Raw genomic sequence first — 14355 nt, forward strand, 5'->3', positions numbered from 1 at the left:
CATAGTAACATGAATGAGAAAAAAATGAAAAAAATAGTGCCCTGTGCCAAAGGGGCCCAAATTAATTGCATTAGAGAAGGTTTAGGATAGCCACCAGGGATATTATTCTTACTGTAACAATAGGACCAGTTATATTATCTTACTGTATGTACAGGACAACATATAGTTTCTTCCTCTGGAGTCGTTGGTGAATGACTGTCAAATACAGCTAAGGTCTAGCAAATTCTGCCAGTAAAGTAGTTTGGAATATGCAACTGGAACATTACTTCCCACATCCTGACACCCTCAATATGCTGGCACACACTGATTATCCACGTGCTTGCGTGGACATACATAATTTCTGCAGCAATGTTTTCCCGTCTTGAACCATTTCCAGATCAGAAGCAACATTTGTTCCCCCGATGCTCCCAGGTAGGGCTGGGAAAGACCCACACAACTGAAACCCTGGTGAGGTACTGCTGGTCAGTAAATGATCCTAAGCTAGACGGACTAATGCTCTGACTCAGTGTGAGGCAGCTGCATTTGTTCATAGCTTTCAACAGGAAGCAAAGACCTGAAAGGTCTTCCCTATGTGCAGGTTTATATAGACTACTGCAGATATTTTATAGCAAGAGTTTTTAACTGTTTCATTAGTCTGTGAAGGTGTTCTCACAAGCAGCCAAGACCGGGTTAGGGCAGCAAAGCCCAGTCTTGGCTGCCCATGAGAACTGGCAGGAGCTGAGCAGCAAAGATTTTTCATTGATCTCCTGGGCACAGCCCATGGACCCTCAAAGCATCCATGGACTCCAGGCTAAGAACCCTTGGACTAAAACAATTTTTAAAGCCCTTTAGTTCTTGCTATAGTTAAATAACGGATTCAGAAACCATTGATGATGTACAGCAAATAATCCAGCTAGCTACTAGGAAATTGTTAAGAACATAAGAACAGCCCTACTGGATCAGGCCCAAGGTCCATCTAGTTCAGCATACTGTTTCACACAGTGGCCCACCAGATGCCACTGGAAACCTACAGCAGGAGTTGAGGGCATGCTCTCTCTCCAGCTGTTACTCCCATGCAACTGGTACTCAGAGGCATCCTGCCTTTGAGGCTGGAGGTGGCCTATAGCCCTCAGACTAGTAGCCATTGATAAACCTCCCCGCCATGAAGTTATCCAAACCCCTCTTAAAGCCATTCAGGTTGTTGGCTGTCACCACATCTTGTGGCAGAGAATTCTACAAGTTGGAAAAAAGAGAGAAAGTCCTTCCATTTGTTGGTCCTAGATTTCCTGGCAATCAATTTCACAGGATGACCACTGGTTCTAGTGTTATGTGAGAGGGAGAAGAATTTCTCTCTATCCACTTTCTCCACACCATGCATGCTTTTATAGACCTCTGCCATGTCTCCCCGCAGTCGTCTTTTTTCTAAACTAAATAGTCTCAGGTGCTGTAGCCTTGCCTCATAAGAAAGGTGCTCTATGCCCCGGATCATCTTGGTTGCCCTCTTCTGCACCTTTTCCAATTCTACAATGTCCTTTTTTAGATGTGGTGACCAGATTTGTATGCACCACAGTTTTGTATAAGGGCATTATAATGTTAGCATTTTTATTTTCAATCTCCTTCCTAATGATCCCTAGCATGGAATTGGCCTTTTTCACAGCTGCCGCACATTGAGTCGACACTTTCAACAAGCTGTCCACAACGACCCCAGGATCCCTCTCCTGGTCAGTCACCATCAGTTCAGATCCAATCAGCATATACTTGGATTCTTCATCCCAATGTGCATCACTTTACACTTGCCAACATTGAACCACATTTGCCACTTTGTCGCCCACTCCCCCAGTTTGAAGAGATCCTTTCGGAGCTCCTCACAATCTGTTTTGGATTTCAAAAATTTCCAAAAATTGGATTTTGTTCTGCCTGTCTCTGCTCTAGATCAGGTGCAGGCAGACTTCAGGCTCACAGGATCTGCTTTACTACTTTTTGACTAAAATCCAGGATACACAAACCAAAGTCATATGTAAAACAAGTAGTGACTTGGGGGGGCAGACATAAAATGATGGGGCAAGGATTACTTCAAGGACCCGTTCAGCCCAGGAATCTGTTTTCAGCAGCGGAGAGGGATCCTGGGGTCGTTGTGGACAGCTTGTTGAAAGTGTCGACTCAATGTGCGGCAGCTGTGAAAAAGGCCAATTCCATGCTAGGGATCATTAGGAATCTGTTTTCAGCAGCGGAAACAAGACACAAAATCCATCCCTGCAAGAATTCTTCATTTTCAGCAGTAAATTCAGGGGGCAAAGCAAGCCTTTGCAGAACTGCTATTGGTAAACAACTGGGAGTCAGAGAAACAAACTCTTGCCGATCACCCAGAGAGCTACCAGAAGATCCTGGTCAACCATCTGCCCCACCACTGCTCTAGATTTTGCCGTGCAGCCGAAGATAGGCATCACTTGTGATGTTGTGCTGTTTTGCCACTGGTACTTGGTGTGCATTCTGAAGACCAGACATGCCTCCCTGAAAAGATACCCCCACCCCACACACGCTTTTAAAAATTATTTGGAATTGCTAGGAACAACACGCTGGAATGCAGCCTCAAATGTCAGCAGGTGGAATATTCCACAAGCAGCGTCTCTGGAGTCAAAGCTCAGAAGCAGCAGAGCTTCAAGTCTAGTGAAAGACAGTATTCAAAAAGAGCAGCAAAACAGTTTGAAGGAGGAAGCTGCTTTTTTCAACATTTTTGGCTGACTTGCTCCTGCGGAATGGAATTTCTGCTCTTATATCCTGATGATTTACTGTGGTTGTTTTTCTGAAGGGAAAAAGGATTCTTGTAGCCCCTGCTGACACAGAGGCTCAATTCAATCGCCATGCCAAACTATCGCTTGAGCTTCCAACCAAACAAGAAGCAAACCTGGGTTTACAGATGCTTGCCTGCCCTTTAATTCAGTTCCCCTCAGTTCATAGATTCACTCCCAGCTCCTCTGTGCAGCAGCTTCTGAAGGTGGAGTCATGGGCGTAGCATTCCTTGGACAAGGGCGGGGGGGAAAGTCCCCTGGCCCAGAGGGTCAGGGGCTCCACAAGGCTGCCGCCGGGTGCTGCTGGGACATGTGGCGCTTCCCCCCATGCGTCCTCCTCCCAGCCCCTCATCGCTGCTCCACCCTGGAGGGTCAGGGAGCCCACAAGGCTGCCGCTGGGGTGCTGCTGGGGCATGCAGAGCTTTCCCCTGCACTTTCCTTGGCTTCCTCCTCCCCTCACCGCTGTTCCGCCCCCTGGCCTGGCTGCCATGCAGGAGCCGCTGGGGGGGGGAATGCGCGGCCCCGATCCGCCACTGCCCCTGGACAGAGGCCCCACACTCTGCCCCAATCCGTGCCGTCGAGCTGTCGCGGCTGCGGCCACCCTCCTCCCGAAAGACTCACCAAACGGGGAGTTTAAGAGATGAGGAGAGGAAGGCTTGAGGGGGAGGTTTATTTAAAATATTTCTATGCCGCCCAAAACTTGCGTCTCTGGGTAGATGACAATTAAAATCATTAAAAACCTTAAATCAATTAACAATTAAAATCATTTAAAAGATTGCAAACATTTAAAACCCAGAATTAAAATTATTTAAAACTATAAATCTAATTAAAAGCCTGGGTGAATAAATGTGTCTTCAATGCCTTTTTTAAAGTTGCCAGAGCTGGGAAGGCTCTTATTTCAACAGGGAGCGCAATCTAAAGTCCAGGGGGCTGCAAGGGAGAAGGCCCCTTCCTGAGTAGCTGCCAGAAGAGTTGGCGGCAGCCCCAGGCAAACCTCTCCAGATGATCTTAGCAGGCGGTGGGGCTCATGGTGAAGAAGACTAGCAGGTGATTCTCACGATCACCAGAAAGTGGGCTAAGGGAGCCTAGCCCACTTTTTGGCGAGTGTGAGAGCCACTGGGCTCGCAGGCAAGCCCAGTGTCCTCAAAGCGGGTGACCTGCTTACCTAGCCCTCCCCTTAGACGAGGTTAGCGGAGCGAGCGCTCCACTAACCCCGTCTTTTCGATCATGTGGTGCAACTCTGCACCGCAGCAACACATGAGGAGACCCCCGCCAGGGGGCTGAAACAAGCCTCCCATCCCTGAGGGTCTCTCCAGGATGCCCCACGCACTCGCTGATCGTGAGACCCGCCTCACTCTCTTAAATACCCAGGGCCTAGGCTGTTTAGGTTGCCTCACCCCCTTGCACCTGACATCAGATGCAGGGGGTGTGGCTTGGGGCTCTAGGGTGTGCACGCACGATGGAGGCCCCCTACCGAACTTTGTCCCCTGGCCACCAGTAACCTTGCTATGCCCCTCAGTGGAGTGATGGCCGCAACTGTGGTTTATCAACTGAGACATCACACCAGACAAAAACAGAGTTAGCACAAGCCATGGTTTGCATACTACTTCAAACCACGGCTTCTGGCTCAGGTTCACTGGCCAACTGCAAAGCATGGCTTGCCAAGTCCAACATTACACCAAACCATAGTTAAAGTTCCTTAACAGCTCTTTGGCCCAATGTCTCCAGAAGAAATCCATAAGCATGGATGCTACTGCTAATCCCATTAGTCTCTCGGGGGGACAACACATCTCACATTTTGAGGCTATCCTCACGATCGGCTAAAATTGGGCTAGGGGAGCTTGGCCCGATTTTAGCAGAACATGAGAACCACAAAGCAGGTAACCTGCTTGCAAAGCCCTCCCCTTAGCCCAAGTCAGCGGAGCGAGTGCTCCACTAATCGGGGGTTTCCGGATCATGTGTTGCTGTGGTGCGGCTCCGCGCCAACTCACGAGGAGACCACCGACTGGGAGACTAAAAAGCAGCCTCCCGACTCGGGGGTCTCTCCAGCATGCTCTGCGCACTCGCGCAGACCATGTTGGAACTTCTGGGGGCCATGCAGTCCCCGAACTTCCAAGCACCCGCCGGCTCCGTGACGGAGCCAGCAGTCGTGTGGGCGGCCGATCCCTCCGATTCCCCTTCGGCTAAGCCCGCTCTCCCCACAAACCCACTCTGGGCAAGTCTCACCGATTGTTAGACTCGCCTCATCATCTCCTTCACTATGATGGCGTTTAGATGACCCACAAACAATAAGGTGGATGGAATGCATGCTCCCAGTGTGAGCCAGTACTTTCAACTATTTCTATATCAGCCACCCTATGTCCTGCTGCAATCTTGAAAATGAACAAACAGCACTCTTTAGTGCAACAACTGGGCAAAAGTGCAATGGCAGCGCACTGAGAAACATCCTCCATGGCTGCTCCCCAGCCCTAGAGGCTACAGCCCAAACACCCCTTCAAGATAATACAGCAGTGCACATTTTATAGATGCAGACAGAACACCAAGTTCTTGCTTCTTGCTTTCTGACTCCACGCTGATTCCAAGTTTGCACAACCTGGAAATGGCTGGAAGTGCCAGCTCACGCCAGGAATGCGTGCTTCCCAGGAACCTTTGGTTCCCTCCACCTTATTTTCTGTGGGCCGTCTCTACCCACATTATGCCCTGTGTACTTCACATCTCTTGCCTGCAGGCTCCAATCAGGCAGAGCAAGAGCATGAGGGCGCAGTGCGAGGGGGAGATGCTCATCTGGTGGCTACTTGGGGATGGGCCTTCTCAGCTGCCGCCCCAACGCTTTGGAACACGCTCCCTGCTGAAATAAGAGCCTCCCCATCTCTGACAATTTTTAAAAAATCTTTAAAGGCACATTTGTTCATCCAGGCTTTTAGTTAAATACTGTTTTAATAGTTATATCATTGTTTTAAAATATTGTTTTAAGGTTTTAAATTGTTGTAACGTTTTAGCTTTTTGTTGTCATTTATTTTAACCAACGTTTTAGTTTCTCTGTTCTCATTTCTCTGTTTTAATTAACGTTTTAACTTTTCTGTTTTTGTTGTTGTAAACCGCCCAGAGACGTACGTTTTGGGCAGTATAAAAATATGTTAAATAAATAAATAAACAATATGGAAAGTTTAGATTTTGGAAAGGAGTTGCATCTCCTGTTCTCCTACATATTTCTATCACACCCAAGGCTCAACCTCTTTTGCTTGTACAAGCATTTTGTGGCTGGGTATTAGTTATTTTAGCAGAATGTTTCAAAATATGCAGTCTCTAGATTTTAAGTGTGGCATTTATAAAAATGAAATGCCAGTAAAATAAGTAACTTAAGTTCATTTGTGAAGCCGGCTTGAGGTTCCTCTCTGCCCACTCCTCTTCACCTCCTCTTGGCGGCTACTGAGGCCAGATGCACATGCCCCCACCACCTTACCCCACTCTCCCCCGTAATAAGTATTTTGGTTAAAAACAATCCACATTGCAGGCCCAAGTCCATGGGAAAGCATTTCTCCTTGGAGCCTACTTGTATCCTGTTGTGAAATCTGAAACATATTATCTCGGACGTTGGCCAGTTCCTCGGTCAAGCTGTTGACAAAGTCTGGCAGATTGTGGAATATATGGGTAGGCAATGTACACTCTGTTGGATATAAACTTTAACCAAGATAGATTCTTCTGCTTGTTTATAGGCAAACCAAATGTGCTTGGGTAGCAAAAGCAAGCTCAACAATTTATAATAAATAAATAAAAACCACCTTCCATGAAGTTAATTCAAAGACAGCAGATTTCATATTTACAACACAACACAAAAATAAGTTTGAAAAGACAAGTTTGAAATGTCCCTAGTAGACATTACAATCAGAACTGAGGATGTTAAAAGGGGCCTCTTCAGAGGATCTTGACAGATAAGCGAGTTCATAGGACAAGGATAATGGTCTCATCTGCACGCAGACCTATGTATTCACACTTGGACATGTTTAGACTTCCTACATAAGGAAGACGGCCAACAGTTTTATTAATTAATTAATTAATTCAATTAATATACATGCCTTCCTAAAGTGGCTCAGGGCAGTTTACATTAAAAACAAAAACACATAATAAAACAATTAAAAACAGAAAAACCACCAGATTAAAATTAAATAGAGAAGTGCACGAAATGCAGTTCGGAATCTGAATCACTCCACATCCCTTTAAGACAGCGGGATTCCACATCCCCTTTAACACAGAAGACCATATCTGTTCCTCCAGTGCTCACCACCATTTACTTAAGTGCAGGACTCCCCACAGCTATCAGCGTGCACCGGTGGCACTCTCCCCCAGCTGCCCCTGCACGACGCCAGCAGGCACATGGCCACAGAGCCAGCTGGGGAACGAAGTTTGAGAACCCCTGATATACAGGGTGGCTTCACACATGGCAAGTAATGTTGCTCTAAACTGCAAGTCCCTGGAGCATGTGTGCGTGCCAAGGTCCGGTGTCAGGAAGGCTATACCAACATTCAGCATATTGTCTGAAGCTGTCAGTGTCGGCATACTCTACCCTAGTTCCAATCCCCCACATCTGTAACCCAGAGTTGAAGTCAGTTGCAGATGTCAGGTTCAGAACTACAAGTAGGATCTTTGGAATCAGCTCCTTGGGATCGATCTGACCCTTGCAAAGGACCCTCTGCAAGGGGTGTCTCTCCTCACACTCTTTGCAAAGCTTGCATGAAGCACAAGGAAAGAAAAGGCAACCTTCTCTCCTCTCTGCCCGCTGCAACATTTTCAGAGTTTTCAAGGGATGGTTTCAGAAGGGGCCTGACTCCCACCAGGGGCATGGCACAAGGCAGCATTTTGCACTCAGAGCCACAGTACTTTGGGAGACTCTGCATTCACTCCTGTCTCCATGGTGCAGCAACGGTCCTAACTGTGGATTTATGAATCCAGGCTTAACTACAATCCACAGCTAGTGCAAACTGTGGTTTGCAAACCAGGCTCAAACCATGGTTTGATATTTTAGTTTGGTAACACTTTGAAAACCGTGGTTTGTGAGCTAACATTGAGCTGGGTCTCAATGCGTTTTGCAAAATTTTGCGAAGTTGAGTGGGGAGAGCAGGCTAAGCCCGCTCTCCCCACACACGAGCAAGCGGGAGCCCTGGGCAGCCGGATCGACTGCCCACGCAATTGCCCGCTCCATGACGGAGCAGGTGGGGGCTAGGGAGCTCGGGGGCTGCGCAGCCCCTGGAAGCTCCAGTATGCCCTGCATGAGCGCGCAGGGCATACTGGGGAGACCCCCGAGCCAGGAGGCTGCTTTTAAGCCTCCCGGTCAGGGGTCTCCTTGTGAGTAACTGCGGCGCGGAGCCACGCTGCAGCTACTCACAATCTTGAAAGCCAGGTTTGCAGAGTGCTCACTCCATAAACCTGTTTTTAGGGCAGGGGTACTTGAGCAGGTTACCTGCTCTACAACCACCGGGCTCACAGCCGAGCCCAGTGGTTCTCACGATTACACAAAATCGGGCTAGCAGGGGCTAGCCCGATTTTCTGCAATCATGAGAATAGTCTCAGTTTCAGGTATAAAAACAAGCCGAGGCTATTCTCACGATCACCCAAAAGCGGGCTAAGGGAGCCTAGCCCGCTTTTGGGTGATCATGTAACGCAACGGAAGCCATGCGGCTGCTGGCAGAAAACCTTGCTAGGTACCCCTCCCCTCAGACGAGATTAACGGAGTGAACGCTCATCTTTTTGCTCGTGTGTTGCGGTGGCGCACGGTGACACACAAGCAGAGCCCCGACCAGGAGACTGCAGGCAGCCTCTCAGGCCCGGGGGTTTCTCCAGGATGCCCCACACACTCGCGCGGGACATCCTGTAACTTCCGAGGGCCACATGGCCCCCAATCCCCACAGCCCAGGGCTGCCGTTTTGTCTGCCGTTTGTCTGCTGTTTTGATCGTCTAAGCCCGCTCTCCCTGCAAACCCCCTTACAGCTCTTCACACTGATTGTGTGAAGAGCCTCATTGAGCCAGCTCTCGCGATCAGTGAAGTTGGTTTGGGGAGCTAAGTGGGGAGAGCGGAATAAGCCCGCTCTCCCCGCAAACGAGCAGGGCAGGAGCCCTGGGCAGCTGGATCGGATGCCCACACGATTGCCAGCTCCGTGATGGAGCCGGCAGGGGCTGGGGAGTTCGGGGCCACGGGGCCCCCGGAAGCTCCAGTATGCCCTGCACGAGCGCACAGGGCATACAGGAGACCCCCGGAGCCGGGAGGCAGCTTTTCGCCTCCCCTCCGATGGTCTACTCGTGCGTAGCAGCAGCGCGGACCCACACTGCGACTACTCACCATCGGGAAGCCCGGGTTAGCGGAGCACTTGCTCCGCTAACCTGGGCTTAGGGGAGGGCTAAAAAAAAAGCAGGTGATCCGCTTTGACTCAACTGGGCTCGGCTGAGAGCCCGGTGAGTCTCACAATCACTGGAAAGCGGGCTTAGCACTCTTAGCCCGCTTTCCACTGATCGTCAGAATAGCTCCATTATGTTTTATTTTATTATTTTAATTTTTATTTTATTTCTGGCTTTTTATTCATTTTGGCTTTACAAAGCATGGTTTGGTGCAATGTCTGAATGCAGTCATTGCTCCTGCCAGTCTCCCAATGAAGGACGCTAAGCTAGATTAAGCAGATATGGCACAATGCATCACAACACGAAATAAAAAATATTAGAATGCATTAATTTACATAAATAACGAAATAAACCAATAAATTCCAGAATATGATCTATGTCTTAGGGAATTTGATAAAAAATATCTAGTAAGGAACAATGAACGACAGCCAGAATAAATTACTCCTGAGTAGACCTAATGAAATTACATCCTTCAGAGCCATGTTTTCAAATCGTTGTGCTTTGCTGGCTCATTCTGAAACCTCTCTAAAACCAGAGAGTTTAAACTGCCTGCTTTGGGAATTAACTCACCCCATTATATACTGGAAAGGACACACAACCTCCTGATGCATAAGTGAGACAATCAACTCCAAAAGTGGAGAGTTTAAACTATTGTGCCACGAGGGAGTGAAGCATATTCATATTGGGGTACAGTTCCCCAATTATTATTTTTTTAAATATATGTGTGCCTTGAAATTAAAAGGGTTGAGAAACACTGCTTTAAAGTAGCTTCCAAGTAGTACTATAGAGTAATTTAGATTGGATATCAACCAATGTTATTTTTAGGGAAGTGCAAATCAATCTGAATTGGCTTGACTCAAATCTAGGTGATTCAAGTGATTCAAATTCAAATCAAATCACCCCTTAGAAGGGCAATTATATTCAAATTCAAATCAAATTTCCAAGATGAGATTCAAATTTGATTCAACGGTCATTTGGCACCTTTTAAAAAACCATTCAGGCCCCCTGGTTGGTTAAAAAAAGGTGCCAAAACAGGCTTGAATCAATCCAAATTTGATTTGCATTTGAAATGAATTTTTGAATTTGATTCAAATTCAAAACAAATTTTTGAAATTCAATTCAAATTAGGATTAAAAAATGTGATTTGTGTACATCCCTAGTTATTTTAGTGCTGCACAAATTCTACTTTTCCTACAAGGGTGCTCTACAGAATTCTGTCAAAATATTTGTGAAAAGAATTGTTTTTATATTGTAGGTCTATAGTGTAAAAATAACTACTTTGTATGTTGTGCCCTATCCAGTTTTGAAAAACTCCCATCCCATATCTGTATTGGTGTATACTTTTCTCCAGCTGCTTATCTTCAGTAGTTCCTGTTCTGATTTTGAGCATACAGGTACTCTAAAGTAAAGATCTAAAAGGAGAAAGCTCTGCTTGATGAAAGAAATGAAATGAAAGTGCTTGCAACTTAAAATTGATAAATAATGTTATGGAAAACACCCTGAGGGTGGTTGCTAAAAGGAGCGCTTGAAAATATGGGGCAAAGATGAAATTGATTAAGTTCTTATTTTCTAAAAAGGGAAGAGAATTTGCTTTGGCTTGTTCCTTGGGATGGGTTATGTTGGAAATTCATGGTACTTTCCACTCTTTAGAGTTTGTTCCAGATAACTTAAAGAACCTAGATTGGTTTTGCTCTTGCTCGTCCCAGAATTAACTGGGGTGATTATTTTGGAATGGACAGAATTGTATTGCCATAAAACCCAGCAGAACCACCCTGGTTAACCATGGGGTGAGCAAGAGTGAAACCAATCCCGGTGCTTTTTGCTATCTGGAACAAGAAGCACTAAAGAGTGGAAAGCACCATGAATTCCCAACACAAGCAACCCAGGGAACAAACCATGCAGCAAATTCACTTCTCTTTTTGGAAAACAGACAATGAGGTCATTCACACAATCAAAAACTGTGTTCTACCCAGGTTTGGGAGCTGTGTGTGCTCCCAATTTTTGGTTGTGTGGAAGCAAGTAAGAGGAAAACCTGAGTAGAAGTGATTGTGTGGAAGCAAGGTAGAAACCCAAACCCAGGAAGAATAACCTGGATAGCTTTTCCTCCTACCTTGCTTCCACACAATCACTTCTACCCAGGTTTTCCTCTAACCTTGCTTCCACACAACCAAGGAAGCTCTCCTCACGATCAGTGAGGAGAGCTGCCAGGGTTAACTGCGGAGAAAGAGGGTTTACCTTAACTTCCCCACAGACAATCCAAGGGGGTTCCCTGTGCGGGCAGATTGGTGGCACTGATGAGTGGTGGCTCTCCTGCACCTCGCCCGGCAGCTCCGGGAGCTGGGTGAAGGGAAGCGCTGCCACGCAGCGTCCTGCCCCCCGGAGCCCCAGTAATGCACCATGCGGGTGTGTGGTGCATTCCTGCAGTATCCCCTCCCCGAGTGTGTCCACCATGGCTGCTTGACACACTATCAGAAAAAAGGGGTTAGTGGAGCGCTCTCCCTGCTAACCTCACTTAGGGGGGCATTTAAGTGAGCTTGCTGCCGAGAGCCACACAGCCCCTGTTGCAGCACACGACCAGCCGCAACCGGGGTGGGCTCCCTTAGCCCGGTTTTGGCTGGTTGTGACAACAGCCTCAAATATTGGGAGCACAAACAGCTCCCAAACCCAGGTAGAACACAGTTTTTGAGTGTGTGAATGACTTCAATGAGAGCTGTAGCTTCAATTGGATGAGGGCTTTCATTTCGTTCTGGGTTTTACAGTTTTGTGCCTCCAGTGGGCACAAAAGAAAGAGTCTAGGTAACTAGGTTCCAAGATACAGCTGTCAAGAGATCTGTGGAAGGGTAGCCCTCTTTTCCCCTGCTTTCCAAATTTCTCAAGGCCCAAGCACACTGGCCATGACTTCACCACAGTCCCCACTTTAACTGAGTCGTTTCCAACACCAGCTGAAGAACCTGGCAGGCCGGTGCAAAATATGGCAATGCCTCCAAGGCTTGTGACATATCACCTCGTTGAGAAGAACACCTGCAAGGCCGGTGGCATCCAGGGCCCTACTTCTGATGTGGACACGGCTCTGCCCCCTGGCCCCACCCCTCCAGTGACTTTGCAAGAAGCACTAGCCAAGTCAGAGGCAACAAGCACCTCCACCTCCTCCCCAACATTAAATTACTACAAATATTTACATACCACTTTTCAACAACAAAGACTTCACAAATTGGTTGATATTGGGGAAAAGAAATAAGATGATTCCCTGCCCCCCAAAAACAAACACAAGGCAGACACCAGCAACAGCCTCTAGAAAAATGCTGTGCTGAGGCTGGATAGGGATAGTTGTTCTCCTCTTGCTAACTATGAGGAGCCACTTTAAAGGCTGCCTCTTTGCTCAGGTTTACCTGCTACCAGTATATACATAAACTTTTATGGTCGCCGTAGGGGTAGCATTCCTGGTTTACAGGGATGAGGGTAGGGTGGGTGAGGCAATTATCTGTAAGTCTGTGTTTATGTGCACGTAGGCACAGACTCACACACTTGCTTGGCATATTTTATGTGGTGAGCTGTTCAGAAGAACAAGGCTTTCTGTGAAAGACTCTGAAACCCAGTCCTTGGAGAGTGGAAATTCTACTCAGAACTTCTTCCTCCACCTCTGGCTCCTGAAATTTCAAGCATTGCCAAACACACTTTCAAGCCCACCTTGAGGACATGTAGGTTTTCTTTTCTTTTTAAAAACTTTCCCCCCATTTTTTCTTTTTTAACAAAGGCAAACAAAGGTGTCGACTCCTGGTGACCACAGAGCCCTGTGGTTTTCTTTGGTAGAATACAGGAAGGGTTTACCACTGCCTCCCCCAGCACAGTGTGAGATGATGCCTTTCAGCACCTTCCTATATCGCTGCTGCCCGATAGAGGTGTTTCCCATATTCTGGGAAACATACCAGCGGGGATTCGAACTGACAACCTCTCGCTCACTAGGCGAGTCATTTCCCCACTGTGCCATTAGGAGGCTGTGGCCATACCGAAACATCCTTCCACTGGTCTCCTCTGATAGTTTGTTATTTATCTCTACTTCACTGTTTGACCAGCCTCTGACCACCCTGACTATCCACTTAACATAGACACTCTCTGACAAAGAATGGTGAACTGTAAGTCCCGCCTACCGTATTAATGCTAATTTAAAAGAAACAGCAGAACATCCATATAGGCATGCCCTTTCAGAGAGGCAATGCCACAGGGATGACTTTCCACAGCTTGAGGAAGTGCTGGATTCCTGCATTACAAAGCAGCATTTTAGCAAAGCCCCCACATTCATGAACATTTTTAAAACAATCACTGGGGAGCACAGCTTGAAAAGAAGAATTGAAGAGCGCTGCCACCAGAGTAGACAGTACTGGCCTAGATGCAGCAAAGCTCTGACTCTGCAGAAGGCAGTTCCATCTGTTCCTGTTAGTTCACTAACTCACCTTTGCTTCCTGAAAATTGCAGTATTCCATATCTCCCTTCCGAGTAGAGCGTCACAGACACATTTCTGCAAGGCTGCCCAGGTTTTCAGTGCTATCTTTGCCCCTCAGATCTGTGAGCTCCTACCATGTTTCAAGCCAGAAGTGATCTAGCAGTTTTGCCTTTGTGTACAAAGGAAGAGGAAGTTGTTTTCGGTGATGCAATAGAAGCAAAAGCAATAGATTGAAGTGATTCACAGGAAAGAAAGAAAGAGAAACTCCCTGTGTCATATCCCCATCCCCCATTTTGGTCTGTTTGGTGGGTGATGCAAAAGGCATTGGTCTTGCAACAGTAAAAAGAAGTCAGTGATAGGCGAAATAAGAACTGCTATTTTAAGGGTACACTTAAACACATAGCCTGTGGCCAAGATCCTAACTGTGCACATATGCACCTAAAAAAGCACGCACACAGTGCTAGAGACCTTGCTTCTGAAGTGCAGAGGCTCGCACAGGCGGTGGGGAGCAATTTTTGCTGATCCTCTTTCCCTCCCAGAAGTAGGGATGTGCACAGAACCGGTTCGGAAGCCCCAGCGGGACCGTTTTTGAGAACAACGCCGATGGTGGAAACTCTTACATACACACACACATACACACACCCCTTGGCCGTGTTTCTCCAGCCAGCATTGTTCTCAGAAATGGTCCTGCCAGGGCAGCAGTGTACTTCCTTGCCACCCCGGAATGCTGTGGACTGGAAGTGTCCAGAAGTGGCT

At 47.3% G+C, this 14355-nt stretch overlaps 1 protein-coding gene across 2 annotated transcripts in view; it reads right to left on the bottom strand.

The window, feature by feature from the left end:
- CCNI (cyclin I) overlaps nucleotides 1–14355 on the bottom strand; it is an 81106-nt gene that overhangs the window by 40213 nt on the left and 26538 nt on the right. The window contains exon 2 of one of the 2 annotated variants that reach the window (XM_053257952.1): nucleotides 13610–13768. The exons of the other annotated variant lie outside the window; for it this stretch is intronic. The gene's annotated coding sequence lies outside the window, so the exon portion shown is untranslated. The remainder of the gene's footprint in view (nucleotides 1–13609; nucleotides 13769–14355) is intronic. 2 annotated transcript variants of the gene reach the window in all.

This window comes from Hemicordylus capensis, chromosome 5 (assembly GCF_027244095.1).
Source record: "Hemicordylus capensis ecotype Gifberg chromosome 5, rHemCap1.1.pri, whole genome shotgun sequence".
NCBI classification, from domain to species: Eukaryota; Metazoa; Chordata; class Lepidosauria; order Squamata; family Cordylidae; genus Hemicordylus; species Hemicordylus capensis.